Here is a 16,120-nt window from a genome sequence, read left to right as displayed (position 1 = left end):
AAGCAAAAGTAGCCTAAAATTTAAGAAAATAATACACTAATTACCATCTTTATGCCATGAAAGTTGTGTGTATAAATCTGTGACAATTCACCGTTTTCAATCTCGCCCGCTGTGCACATCTCTGGTTTGCAACGTAATGAGTGAAAAGTTAGTTGTGATCTCCGAAGTCCAAAGCCCAGATGTTTTGAAAAAGGCTGACACATTTTAATATGGTTTGTAACTTGACTGCAATGACCGACTGAGCGTATGTTTTTACAGGTTTGTTATTTCATGAATGTTCGGTCACATAAAGTGCAAAAACTGGGGTTGAAATTAATTTTCAAACTCCACTCACTGACTACAACGACAACTAAAAGAGAACAACCCAGGGATAGAAAGAATTTCTACTTGCAGAAAGGAAAGATACAATCCATGACCAAAACCTCTTCACAAACAACTGCTCAAATTTAGACTTACCAATAAAAAGAACCAACGACCTCCGGATTAACATGCCGGCGCTCTATCGACTGAGCTATCTAGCCCTATAAATGCGATCTCCCTATATATCTTTGTTCGATTCGCCGAAACAGCAATAAGTTGAGAAAACCAATCAATGATTCTACTTCTAACTACAGAACGTCATTACTTGTCGACAGCTGCCAACATTGTTTACCACTAAATGGTAATTTTTAATTCGATCAATTCAGCATAAGACTGGATCAGCATAAGACTGGATACCACAAACAACACAATGAGCCGCAATTAAACAAAGACAGTGAATTAAACTAAGGAACAAATAAACCAATTACAAACAACCAGTCAGATCTGTATACAGCAAATCACACGGGAATAGAAGGCGTGGTTAGGTACTGGATGGACACTATTATTGTCAAAGACCAGTGTTCTAACTTGTTGTATCTCAACATATGCTTAAAATAACAAACATGTGAACATTTTAGCTCATTTTGGTCATCAAAATTGCAAGAACAGGCTAAATACTAACGTGTTAAAAAAGATCAGCATCTTTGAAAATATATTTTGAGAAGTTTTCGCTTTGAAGTACTGCAGTAATGCAAAAAGATACCACTTTGTATCCAGAAACAAATAATCTGAGAAGCGTTACTGACAGAAACGTTTCTCATTTGGAGTTTTGCAATTGCGTGTTATTTTTCCTGCTTGGACATACACGCTCAAGATTTTCGGCAATCTCTCAATAACGATACCACTTTATGTAATGATTTTTTTTACAGATAGTATTTATACCCGGATAAACAGCTACATAGGAAAGTGCAGGGGTCGATTTCACAAAGAGTTAGGACTAGTCCTAACTTAGGACTACTCCTAAGAGATATCAAAAATGTACAGCTAGTCCTAAGTTAGGACTAGTAACTCGAGATAAGACTAGTCCTAACTCTTTGTGAAATGCACCACAGGCCTCATCACCAATCCCTTAATTTGTTAACAGCTGCCCATATCGCATGCTGCTAAATTGGCAATTTTTAAATCGATCAATCTTTCCAGCACATGTCTCGGTAACACAAAAAGCACAATGTAATGGCAATTAAACAAACACAATGAATCAAATTAAAAAACAAATAAACCAATTCGGTACAATCTGTCATCGGACCATTATGCATAAAGTTCAAATGGGCGTTAGTTTAGTGTCCATGAAATAAATGACAAACGCTTCTAGGAATTCACCATAAAGTGATCTTTACCTGCTTCTGTCCATGGAGGATTCCTCCATGTTCTGTCGTTGTACCCAACCGGGCCAATCTTTTAAATCAAGTGTACATTGCTTAAAGGCTGTGGACACTATTGGTAATTGTCAAAGACCAGTCTTCTCACTTGGTGTATCTCAACATAATACAAAACATAACAAACCTGTGAAAATTTGAGCTCAATTGGTCGTCGGAGTGAAAGAAAAAAACACCCTTGTCCTCTAGCATTTAGATGGTTGATTTCGAGACCTCAAATTCTAAACTTGAGGTCTCGAAATCAAATTCGTGGAAAATCACTTCTTTCTCGAAAACTATGTCACTTCAGAGGGAGCCGTTTCTCACAATGTTTTATACCATCAACCTCTCCCCATTACTCGTCACCAAGTAAGGTTTTATGCTAATAATTATTTTGAGTAATTACCAATAGTGTCCACTGTCTTTAAAGGCACTGGACACTACACTATAAAAAATCAGTACAATTCACAGCACTTTTACCTGGCAGCTAGGGTGCCAGGTAAAGTGCTGTAAATTTCACGGATATAATATAAAAAAATTAACAGTGTATTGATATTTACTCAAAATAATTGTTGGCATAAAAACTTACTTAGTACCAAGCAATGGAGAGTTGTTGATAGTTTAAAACATTGTGAGAAACGGCTTCCTCGTAACGTTGTTTTCGAGAAAAAGTATTTTTTTTGATTTCGAGACCTCAGAATTAGATTTGGGGGTTCCGAAATCTGAAAGCATCTGAAAGATCACTTAACTTCGTGTGACAAGGGTGCTTTCTCTTCCATTGTTATCTCGCAACTTCGACGGTCAATTGAGTCCAAATTTTCACAGGTTTGTTATTTGTTGCATATGTTGAGAAACACCAAGTGAGAAGACTAGTCTTTGAAAATTACCAAAGGTGTCCTTTAAACAATACCCTGCTAAAATGTATGAGCTGTAGCTGTGGTTCATCACGTATATTGGCTTTTTGTTCACTCGTGTGGGGGGATTTATACAAAACTCTTTTTCCAGGAATTAATCAAGGGACTTCGGTCCACATCAGGGCCCAATTTCATAGCGCTGCTTAGCGGCCGTTTTGTGCTTACTGTGCGATTTCTATTCTTCGCTGCTAACCGTAAGCACATGAAAAGGCATGTTAACCTTCCGGTGCTTACCGGACGACGACGTCACAATGCAAATCCGTGGTAAGCGCGCAATATGACCGCACAATTCTTCTGCTAATCTGTAAGATACGATTGCACATTAGAAAATATTTCTACTACAGTAAGCAAAAAAATGTGTTTACCGTTAAGCAGCTCTATGAAATTGGGCACTGAATCTTAAGTCACAACATCAAAGCCATGCTCGGCCCAATTTCATAGCGCTGCTAAGCACCAACATTTGCTCAGCATGAAACTTCTTCCTCGATAAAAACAGGATTACCAACAAAATTTCCATTTGCTGCATATTGCTTGTTATTGGTATTCAGCTGCTGTTGTTTGCTTATCCTGAAAATCACGTGGAAATTTGGTTGGCAATCCGGTTTTCACCGACGAGGAAGAAATTTTATGCTAAGCAAATGTTTGTACTTGGGCCCAGGTTAGAGGTTTACCGGATGAATCAGCTTTAACTACATACGATTTATCACATGCGCTGAACAAATTACCCGGTACGAACACGGGCCAAGCTTTCCTTTGCGGTGTTTTAATATTAAACAATGCTGATGGATTGCTTTATTAATCAAGGGTGAATCCAGTCTGTCACAGAGCGGGGAGTCACCAAGACGGCATACCGTGGAACGAAGCGATCCACGGTATACAGTCTTTATAAAAACAGTGGGAATCAGACCGGGATAGAAAATGTAAATCAATCGTTCACGCCTGATACTAGATATGATTTAGAGTGGAATTATTTCAAATCCGTGAGGTATTGAGGTTAATCGCAAAGTCCTGTCACGTCGGCCATAAATCAAAATTATTAACCGTTCATATTTAACATAATCTCAATTACGTTGTATTAAAGAAAACACGGTGTTGTTTTAAAGGTTATGCATATTAACGCAAATTGCTTTGTATTTATTTGGTGACATTTGTATTTATTTATTCATTCATTGTGTGGTGTGGGTAGTGTGCACGACCACACAAGTGTGTGTGTGGGGGCTAGGCTAGTGTATCATATACAGTACCTTCCACACAGTAACTGCAACACAGAGCTGTATATGTGTAGACGTGTCCAAGTCCACATCGTGTTTCAAATTCATACACTGTGTGGACCGGTTTTGTTCTCGGGTCCACATGTAACACTTAAAGACACTGGACACTATTGGTGTACTAGTTGGTGTATCTCAACATATGCATAAAATAAAGAGCTCAATCGGTCGTCGAAGTTGCGAGATATTGATGAAAGAAAAAACACCCTTGTCACACGAAGTTGTGTGCTTTCAGATGCTTGATTTCGAGACCTCAAATTCTAAATCTGAGGTCTCGAAATCAAATTCGTGGAAAATTACTTCTTTCTCGAAAACTATGCCAATTCAGAGGGAGCCGTTTCTCACAACGTTCTATACTATCAACCTCTCCCCATTACTCGTAATCAAGTAAGATTTTATGCTAATAATTATTTTGAGTAGTTACCAATAGTGTCCACTGCCTTTAAAGGTGTTTTGCAGTGCATCTCTCTAAATGCAAAAGAGTGAAAAAGCACTCTTTGAAGAGCCATATGAGGGACAACTCTTTTTTGAGTGGTCTTCGACTCTTTGTGATTGAAGTTTGCATCTTTTTTGAGTGATTTTTCACTCTGTCCTGGAGTGAAACCCCCTCTAAAAGATTGAAACAACCACGCTTTTAAAGCCATTGGACACTTTCGGCACAGGACAAAATATTAAAAGTTCACAGATTGGCAAATAACTTACAGGGTTTACAGAAGGTAACGGTAAAAGCCTTCTTTTGAAATATTGTTCCATGAAATGCTTTACCTTTTGAGAAAACAGTAAAACAATATCAATTCTCGATATCGACCATTACGAATTTATTTAAAACACATGTCATGACACGGCGAAACGTGCGGAAACAAGGGTGGGTTTTCCCGTTATTTCTCCCGACTCCGATGACCGATTGAGCCTAAATTTTCACAGGTTTGTTGTTTTATATAGAAGTTGTGATACACGAAGTGTGGGCCTTTGACGATACTGTTTACCGAAAGTAAAGAGTCAAATGGATTTAAAGAGTCATTTGAGGGACAACTCGAAATGTAAAGAGTGGTGTTTTTCACTCTTTTACATTTAGGGCGTAGAGAAATAAAATCATTCTGAATTATAGCTGTTATCATTAGCACATATCCACTGTCGAATCCGTAAATTCGCACACAGTCTGTCAATGCGTGCCGATGCATGCACGATTTTTTTTTTGATTTTTTTTTAATTGGATCTGCTTCGAATGTTACCCCGAATATTCTATGTTGCTCCGATTCCCAAATGGACATGGCACACAATTCAATATTTCCCATAGGAAACAGCAGGAAATGGATGAATTTTCGACTTTATATTTTGCTACATTACAACCAGGAGAACGGCATTGGATTTCGATCCGCAAAAATAGATCTCCAAAATGAATAGTGTAGACAAACTAATGGGGTGGCCTATGTATGACATATTTATACCATTCTATTTATAAAAGAATACTATTTGAAAATGACAAATAGTATTAACACTTTTAAATATTTCGATAAACACACATTGTATAACCACCGGTGAAAGTTATAAAAAATCAGAGACAACTCAAAGAAATGTCAAATCCTCAGAAAACAATGAAAATCTGACAAGTTTTTGGGGGATACAGTGCAGGTTCGATATGTTTATGTCTGATACTAAACAATGGTGAATTGTTTATACACTTACTTATTTATTTTAATTTGGGTGGGCTTATCTGTTTTGCTTTATATGCATTTGTTTCATTATACGCAGCTTTAATTATTTTAGTATTACGAATACAATCAAACAATATACTTATATACTTATTTATTTGTTTACTCATTCATACTTTATTTTGTATATCATTTATGTGTATTGATAATTTTTTCATTATGGTGTTTTTGAGTTTGTTGTTGTTTTGTTTGGTTAATTATAAATTTATTTGTATTTAATCTTTAAATTAACTTTATTGTGTTATAATTTGTTTGTTTTTCTTGTTTTTACTACCTTTTTTGAGCGGCTGTTTTTGTGTTTTATTCCGACAAAAATCTCTATAAGATAATCAGTTTTATCGATTTTTGTTTATATGTCATCATTGAGATTTTCAGAAAAATGTATTTTCTCATAAAAAAAATGTGCTTCGTTTTGGTTCAAATATAAGCCCCATACGAAGTACAAAATCGATTCATTACCAGATTTACAAACGCAAACAGTACTCAAATGCTCAAGTGTTGACACTATTAAAATAAACCCAGTAATAGCACGTTTGCATAATATAGGACTTCGTGGATTTCTTTACCTGTTGAACGAGACCAATTAAACCTGTGCAAATATTTTTACGTCGGTTCTGCTCTCTGTGGACTTACTGAAAACAACTCGCATTGGAATCCTAAATTAATGTATCTCTGTCATAACAAATAGGCTATAGAAATTATGGGTTTTTATGTTTTGTAATTGAAAGTGCCTTTACGGACAGTCATGACAGAATCTATACGGATTCTAAATTAAGTTATCGTGGTTTTAAGGAAACTGTGTTACCCCCTCAAACGCGTTTAGGTTGTCAGCACATGCTGACGTTGTCTCAACCACATTGTACAAACAGGGCCCAAGTTCATAAAGCTGCTAAGCACAAAAAATTGCTTATCATGAATTTTTTCAGGATAATAAAACAACAGTCACAACCATCGTGCAACAAATGAAAATTTGTTTAGTAATCCCGTTTTTATCAAGGAAGAAATTTCACGGTAAGCAAATTTGTTTGCTTAGCAGCTCTATGAAATCGGGCCCTAGTCAGGTCATATTTATTTATTTATTTTTATTTTAAACCTTTATACATGCACAATAGCTACAAGTTGTACAGGGGCTATCAAGGTTAAAACAAAAGTATAAAAACTGTCATCAAAAGATGTGTAAAACCAGACCCCTGCCAACGATAGAAAAATATAATCATACTTTCGAATACCCTTATCCAGCGCTTTTCTGAGAGATTTGCGAAAAGCCCCATTACGTAATCACTCTCAAAACGTCATAATTGGGAGCTCCAATTTGCAAAGCCGCTTTGTTGCAGCGTGGAGGTATAACAAAGCAAACTCCCCCAAATGACGTCAGCGGCATTGTCCTTTGACGCGCGCTCTCAACGTCAGAAGTGTTTTTAGTTTTTGCAAACCTTTAGGTTGGGGCCAGATTTTTTAATCGATAATTACGAACAATTCAGAAGTGTACACATATCAAAATTACATTAAAATGGTCAACATGTGCATTATAAGCAAGTTAAAATACAGTTTCCGTTAAAAACATTCCGCTCAGGTAGCTGTTAAACCAAATTGTACAAAACAACTAATTACGTAAACGAATAAACTCAACTTACCCATGCAATACCTGGACATGTAAACAACACTAAATAATGAAATTATTCAACAAATCTTAATATGTTTACAAATAATCTCACTCCGTAACAACCAAGGCAAAAGACCAACTACTCGACAAAATCAGACTCTTAACTATACTATCATCTCCCCAAACAAAGAATGCTATCGTTTCTCCTTGTATCTGAGAACAATACCAATCTTGAACTTACTCCAGCCAAAAGTAAAATAAGCCCTGACGCCAACAATTTAAAGTCATTCCTTGAAAAATAAAATTTTAAGTGGGGCTTGCATGCATGAGGGTCTGCACGTTTATAGCCCAGTGGCGGTGTTTTGTGCACTTAGGACAAGACGAGACTAGACAATACCTAACTAATTAACGGCACGTGCACCGTTACGTTGTTTCAAAACAGGTGCATCGGTTGAAAGGAAAAATGATATTTTCATCGACATTTATTTTTTAATTCGTATCACCTTTGTGACAAATCGAATCAGAACCGCGTTGGGGATCATTTGCTCCTTGAATTTAATTCTAACAGTAATGTATGTTATGGACTACCATCACTTGAATCTGAAATATTTCCGTAGCGCCCTACGCTGGACCCAACATCATCTGCAAGATCATTTGCAGAATGGAACAAACTACCACAGGATATTCGCGACGCACCAATTATTGAGTATTTTTAAGAGTAAACTTTAAGCTATATGGATATGGGTAACATCATCCGGGGGGGGGGGGGGTGGGCACTTCATGTAAATCATTGCTGCTCAGTCACCTGCACATGTACATCCCGATATGTGGAGATTGTGCAGATTTCACAAAGAGTCGTCTTATCTCGAGTTAGGACGAGTAACTCGTCCTAACTTAGGATTAATCTTAAGGTCTGCATGCTACAGTGCAGGGTTGGGACTCGTCCTAAGTCCTAAGATTAGTCTCAAGTTAGGAAGAGGTTTGTGAAGTCGACGGAAGAACCAGAACCGGAACAATCAACCACCATTAAAGTCATGACAGATACTGAGCTTAACTTCAAAATCTCGTTGTAATACTTTTGAATCAAACTTTTCCATGAAGCATTTTCTATTTTCGGAAACAAGTTTAAAGGTATTAGCCTATACAGGAATGGTGAGGCTGACAAAATAGTCGCAGACAGTGCTCGTGTTTTGTGCGTTCAACCGTATACATGTATTTGAACTAACATAACTATTGTGTGAGTCAGGACAAAACAGTAAAACCACACACAATATTTTCAGCATGTAAACAAATTGTAAACACAAATTTAGAAGCAACCGAGGTTTTCAGATAAAGTTTTCTCGAATTATGACTTCACTTCAGAGAGAATGGTTTTAGAGAAAAGTTGGATCTAATAGTATCATAAACTTGATAATCAGTGAGCTTTCAGACTAAAATTAAAAAAATGATTTTGTTTTTATTCTAACCAATCCTGCATAATACCTTTAAACAGAGCCACTATTAACAGGTAAATAACAATCAGGGACTTACCCAGAATCATTCTGACATCAAGGGCACACCTTCCACAGCCGGAGAAAAGGACGAGCAGGCACAGCTTGCTCCTATAGCTGATCAACTTGGCTCTAAGCTGACACTAATGCATAAAGTAGCACCCAGCAACACACTGTGTCCAACAGCGTCTGTAATCGAATAAATCACAACATGTTTTAGCAATGATCTGGTTTCACCGAGGTTGATAAAAAAAAACGTGAATTAGCCAACTGGGGCACGGCAAACAGGTAGCACCAGCCCCGTCTCATATGTGACCAATAGAGGGGCAATCCCCGGAGATACCACTCAAAGGTATCACATCACCTGTAATCTCTGCCGCACTCCACTGTATAACTCAACATGAGGATTTCAATAAACTGAAATAACACACTTTAATGCTGGCTTTTGTGTGTAGACTGCTCCTGTGTTTACTCCCAACCAGCCTGTTCTCTGAGAATGTTTGTCTGTTTAAGAATTGAACCACGGACAGGTTGAATCCAATGTACGTGACTCTCCTCCGTCGTGAACGAAGTACTGATTGAGTTGTCTGTAATGGTAAAAAGAACCCTTTCCCCAGTCGGTCTTCCCCAATGCTCTCCTCGGCTTACTCTAAATCTCCGTGTTATGAAAATTCACTGGATGCTTAAAGGGCTGTGGTACGATGTGTATGTAAAGGTACGATAGAAGTTTACGGGATCGGAGTAAGCGAAGTTCACAACCAGAATTAATCAATCACACTATGGGGACTATTTTTCTAGCATTTCTCTACGAAACAAAACCTTCGCAGACAGTGCGAATGTGTCTCCTTGACAATTGCACAGGCCTCGTTAGAGTAACTTGGTTTCTGTTGAGGACGCAAATGTGGCTGTGTCGTGATAAACTTTAATGTCATTCCAGCCAATTGATAGTTTTACAAATTATGAATGTTACCATCTGTCTATATCAACATTTAATAACAACAATAATGAAAACAAGTGCACAAATCCACAAAGGTAAAAACTTACAAATACAGTATATACACACACCAAAAAGTGAAGATTAAAAAAAATGTTTACTCATTAACATGAAAAGATGAATCGTAAGGTTTTTTTTTCTTCAAATTGGGTTAAGAACAGATGATTTAACTAGTAAGTGCAGGCAATTTGTTTCTTAGACGTGGGGCAGCATGTGAGAAAGATCGGTCTCCCCATGAATGGTTGGATATGGGCTCAATAAGGAGGCTAGAATTGCAATGGTTTTACAAGTTATGATTTTTTTACCTTTATATTATATCAACACAGAGTTTTGTTTTTCTGTGAACAAAGGGGAACATGTAATAGTGGGACAAGACTATTTCAGAATGGCTCGACTCATATGAAGCGCAAATAACTTCAATTCATGCAATAACGACTGTGCGGCACCTAAATGTAGCCCGAGCCATAAATGTAGCCTGACCTAAATGTAGCCCCAAACCTAGGTAGCCCGGACCTAGGTTCATGTTAGGGGCTACATTTAGGTCCGGGCTACATCTAGGTACATGTTTGGGGCTTCATTTAGGTCAGGCTACATTTAGGGCTCGGGCTACATTTAGGTGCCGCACAAACGACAGTGGATATGGTTTTAAAAATTGTTAGCTTTACCGTCTTTCTGTACCAACACTAATATACGGCTTGTCTCTGAAAAGAGGGAGTATGTGATAGGCCTACAGGAAAAGACTAATTTGCAGTCTTTCAAAATGGCTTGATGCATTGCACGAAGTAACCTATACATTCCTTCAGTTTACGCAATAGACCCTAACATGATAATGACAGTGGATATAGATCACCGTGTTAAATAAATTTCATTAGAGGGGGGATGTTATCTGTCAGCGACTCCCTTCCCTGACAAGCAAAAGATGGGGACTTTGATCAAGTGACATGCAGTGTTGCAATAATGAACTCTCTACACTCCCTTGGAATTGCTAGAACATTAGGCCAACTGATATAAGTGTTTGTCTGTCGTCCTCAGACCGACCGTCATTTTGCTTTGCGACCAATTTTTAGGGGGTCCTTTTCCCCCTTTTTCCTGCCTGCCAATAAAACTCTCCCATGATATCGCCGGTAAATCAAATGTCAAATCTACATCAACACACAGTTGCTGTACAATTGGCTTGAGGTAACACCTTGTTGAAATCACCTGGCTGAGTAGATTATGTTATTTTGAGAACTTGTCTTGCTTTCTTCTACTACCTCGGAGTAGAGTTTAGGAATTCGGGAGACTAAAGTTAGTTTTAAAAATGGGCCGGCTACTTTATTTTCAAAGACGTGAATGGTTTCAGTGAAGGGGCGTGCTTTGAGTTTGGACTTACCATTTTAATACCAAGAGTCTAATTTCCCAAAACACAATCCTTCAAAAATATTCGACCGGCCGATCCAAACTTTTCCAGGACCCTTTATGGACAAACAAGCGATTACATTTTGTTGGCCTTACTGGAATCTCACAAGGGTCTGGGTCTTGGTTGGACATTCCTCAATGTTAAGGCAATGGCTGAATGATCTCATTTCTTATTACCATGAATGAGCCCCATGAAAGAAAGTATACTAAACACACAGTGGTTTGTTTGTTTTTAGGACATTTTGTATTGTGATGCTGTCAGTTAGCGTTGTTTTTTTCTATGGTGTGTACACGTACATTGATTTGTTGCTGTAACCTAGTACTTTTTCAGTATATTTATGTAGGTTATTAGCCGTAGAAAAGTGCGCTGCAACGGCTGAAGTGAATCTCTTTAAAGGGAAGGTACGTTTGGTAATAACTCAAAGCTACAGGCAATAACAACTTTTGGTTAAAGGCAGTGGACACTATTGGTAATTACTCGAAATAATTATCAGCATAAAACCTCACTTGGTAACGACTGGGAGAGGTTGATAGTATAAAACATTGTGAGAAACGGCTCCCTCTGAAGTGACGCGGTTTTCGAGAAAGAAGTAATTTTCCACGAATTTGATTTCGAGACTTCAAGTTTAGAATTTGAGGTCTCGAAATCAAGCATCTGAGAGCACACACCTTCGTATGACAAGGGTGCTTTTTCTTTCAGTTATCTCGCAACTCCGACGACCAATCGGGCTTAAATTTTCCAGGTTTGTTATTTCATGCATGTGTTGAGATACACAAAGTGAGAAGACTGGTCTTTGACAATTACCAAGAGTGTCCACTGCCTTTAAAGAAGCATACAACAGTTTTTAATAGCATAAAGCATTTTGAGAAACGTTTCGAAGTAATGTTAAAAGATACCAGTTGTTTTCTCCAAAATTTGAATTTGAGAAAGGTTACTGTCAGAAACGTTTCTCGGATTACGTATTCCAGTTACAAATCGCATTAAAGGGAAAGTTTACGTGTAATAATTACTCTTAAAATTAATGGCAACAACAACTTTTGGTTAGAAGCCTACAGACGGCAGCTTTCAATTAGTAAAAAGCATTTAGAGAAACATTTCACTTCGAAGTAATGTGCAGATGTAAAAAATATATCAGTTTTGAAAGCACCACAAATTTAAATTAAAAAAATGTTTCTGTCAGAAAGGTTTCTCAGATTGTGTATTCCAGTTACGAATCGCTTTAAAGGGAAAGTATACGTTTTGGCATGTAAACTCTCTTGGCAATACAATCGTTGGTTAGAAACCTACAACATATTTCGATGGTATAAAGCATTAACTTTGAGAGCAACCTTGGTACTTGGTACTTTAATCCCTTAACAGCCCCATTTGGGCTAAACTGGGATGGTGGGAAAGTGACGTCAACAGCTAGGTGGATAAGGTGCCAAAAGAAAAAGATTAAAGGTGCACTTTTTCACTTCGAAGTAATGAAGTAATCTGGTTGTGGGAAAATATATCAGTTTTATGCCTACAAAATTTAATTTGAGAAACGTTACTGTCAGTAACTTACTACAGATTGCGTATTCATATTTCGAGTTATTCTTTATGCGTGGACTAAACCGCTCCGGGTGTTCGGCGATATTTCAAAAACGCTATCATCTTTTGAAATGAAATTTTCCCAGGTTAGGCCCTAAATGTTCTTTTCAGAGCCAACCCTATCAGAAGAGATTTACAAATGGTTGTACTCACAAATTTACTTTACTTCTTATGTTAAAACCATGCAAAGCTTCAAATATCACTTACGAGTATACCAGGGCCCAATTTCATGGCTTTGCTTACCGCCGAATTCTGCGCTTACGATCACGATTTCCCGCTTACCTGCAAGCGCCGAATTTCTGTGCTAGCCTTGTAAGCGCAGAATGCCTAGTAACGTGGAGTGCGCACGCGCAGAAGCCCAAATTCGCCGCTAACCTGTGAAATACGCTTGCCGTAAGCACAAAATTCCCTGCTTCCGTAAGCGCCGATTCCGTGCTTACGGTAAGCAGAGCCATGAAATTGGGCACTGTTTATGCGATGTGTTCCCTTTTGCCTTCAAGAAACTGCTCTGGTCAAAACGTCATGCCATCAAGTATTTATTTGCATTAATACCATAGCCTTTTGGTTGGCAAGCAGTTCAAGCTATTTCCTTGAAATTCAGAGAAATTGTTATTCACAATTTCAACACAGCGCTTAATATGTTAATCCTATGAAATTAGCTTTATGGTGAATTCCTCCCAACAATCTGAGCTGTTATTCGCAATTTCCTTATAAATCGTTGTCGAGCAAAAGCCACTGGAGCGATGTTAATGAATTTTACTTCACTCAAAATCAGTTCTGGTATAAAAACCACCATCCTTAGGGACAATATGTACTTTGTTATCACGAAAGGGTCTCCCAGAAGTGGATACATTAAAACATCTCGTTCGGTTTTTCTATTAACGCTCATTTTCAGTGTTAAAGGGACTGGGGTGGATTTCACAAAGAGTTAAGACTAGTCTTATCTCGAGTTAGAAAGAGTTAATCGTCCTAACTTAGGACTAGCCATACGTTTATTATATCTCCTAGGACTAGTCCTAAGTTAGGATTAGTCCCAACTCTTTGTGAAATCGACCCCAGGACACGTTTGGCAATGAATTGTCAAAGATAAGTGTTCTATAACTTTGTGTATATCTCAATATATGCATACAATAACAAATCTGTGATAATTTGGACTAAATTGGTCATCGAAGTTACAAGAAAATAATGAAAGAAAAAACACCCTTGTTTCACACATCTGTGTGCTTTCATGATGCCTGGGAAAGGCTTCAGGTCTAAAGTCTTTCTCAGAGTCAAATATTCAAGTGAAAAATTACCTCTTTCTCGAAAACTATTTTACTTCAGAGGGAGTTGTTTCTCACAATGTTCTACTATGTCAACAGCTCTCGATCATTTAAAACTGCAGTTTTTCTATCTAGTTACTTTTTTAATTTACAGCATAGTTCGACAATTTGCTATAGAAACAAGATTTCAAAGCAACAAGTTTTTCGTTACCATTTGTTCCCAAAATTGTGAAAAACATGCTCTAGATTTTACGAATCAATCTAATTTGTCATTTGGCTAATATTATGAAAATGGATGAATTCCACTGCTTTATAATGCACATTTTTGTCAGATTACGTTTCAAGGGATAACCAAATCTACCCTCCTCTTTTTCGCTTGGTTTGAGCAGCAAGGTGTAACAAATCTATCCCTTCCACTTCATAACTCCATAACAAAATTTACACCCTCCTTTCTCGGCTATTGTGCACCCGATTCTTACTTTTAGATGAAAAACAGCATATTTTAACAACTTTGAGAAAAATTTCTATATAATTACCCAAAAGGTGTAACTTTTTGAAAAATTGTAGTTACCAAACCTGCTTTATGTATAATCCGCGTGAGTACCAAACTCCAGTGCCTTTAATTTTCACGCAGGGGAAGTTTGTGTGGCACGCGACTGGAAGGAAAAAAACAACAGCATGAGATACGATGGGTCAGGGACGGGAAGTCTGATGCGATACTCAAGTGCAGACCCTCGGGTTTTGCGAAACATATGGCATTGGAATCACTTCTTCCCAGATGACGGCGAAAGAAAAATAAAACGAAACTGTTTGCCAATGATGGTTTTAAATAACGTCTGAAGTATGTGCTCAAACGAGTGTAGACTTAAGTTTTTGCTCACATTACTTCTTCAGGTAAACAAAAATGAGGGTTACTTTGTGTCAAAGCGTATTTACATATAGAAACGACTACACATTTTGATACATAGTGACAACATGCAATGTTGCAACAGTCATTGCATCTTTTAACAAAAAGAGCAAAGCCCAACTACCAGTAAATCTCAAAGGCTGTACAAAGCAGAATCCAAAAATCAGAGTCCAGCATCCTCCTGAAGACGATCAGAGCATACTGATCGAAACGTTGAGTTGTCAACCACCGGTTCTTATCAGAACCAACAATTCTCAAAAGAGATTTACACATTGTGCTTTCACAAACCTCACCTGATTATACTCCCACCGTGCAGAGTTTCAAATCCTACTCACAATATGAAAATTTCCAAATTTTTTTTTTAACCAAACCTCCTGAAGACCATCATAATATACTGATCGAAACGTCGAGTTGTTAACTACCGGTTCTTTTCAGAACCAACACTAATCAAAAGAGATTTACACAAATGGTGCTACCGCAAAACCTCCAAGAATTTACTCTCACCCTGCAAAGTTCCAAAACCTACTCACAATATGAAAGTTTCCAGAAGAAAAAAATGTATCAATACCTCCTGAAGACCATCAGAACATACTGACCGAAACGTTGAGTTGTCAACTACCGGTTCTTCTCAGAACCAACACTGCTCACTACAAACCTCTCCTGATTATACTCCCACCATGCAAAGTTTCCAATCGTACAAAAAAAAAACATTGAGTTGAGTTGTCAACCAAGGGTTTCTTTTTAGAAACGACACTAGTCAAACTAGATTTGCACATGATGGTACCGCAAATCTCACTTGATTAAACTCCCACCATGCAAAGTTTCAAATCCTACTCAAAATAAAAAAGTTTCCAGAAAAAAACATCACCTCCTGAAGACCATCAGAACATACTGATCGAAACGTTGATGCTGGACTCTGATTTTTGGATTCTGCTTTGTACAGCCTTTGAGATTTACTGGTAGTTGGGCTTTGCTCTTCTCAGAACCAACACTGCTCACCGCAAACCTCACCATCTTACACTCCCACCATTCATAGTTTCAGACACTCCTCGCAATTATCCATATGAATGTTATCCAGAAACAAATTTATCATCTCAAGTCATGCTTTGTCAAATCCTCTGCCAAATCTAACTTTTCTACAACGACTAATGAACGGTTGAGAACAAATCAGACCTCCAATGGTAGGTTTCTCGGATCAACATTATGCACAATAATTGCTCTCTGTGTGAAACTGAGGATTTAATCTTGGATGTGTGGAATCAATACCCACACATCAGATGTTGG

General features: G+C 37.8%; 1 protein-coding gene across 1 annotated transcript in view; it reads right to left on the bottom strand.

The window, feature by feature from the left end:
- LOC139949775 (gastrin-releasing peptide receptor-like) overlaps positions 1 to 16,120 on the bottom strand; it is a 47,365-nt gene that overhangs the window by 15,901 nt on the left and 15,344 nt on the right. Inside the window, exon 3 of the mRNA XM_071948310.1 lies at positions 8,743 to 8,891. The gene's annotated coding sequence lies outside the window, so the exon portion shown is untranslated. The remainder of the gene's footprint in view (positions 1 to 8,742; positions 8,892 to 16,120) is intronic.

This window comes from Asterias amurensis, chromosome 17, assembly GCF_032118995.1.
Source record: "Asterias amurensis chromosome 17, ASM3211899v1".
Lineage (NCBI taxonomy): Eukaryota > Metazoa > Echinodermata > Asteroidea > Forcipulatida > Asteriidae > Asterias > Asterias amurensis.
This window is presented reverse-complemented; position numbering and strand designations above follow the sequence as displayed.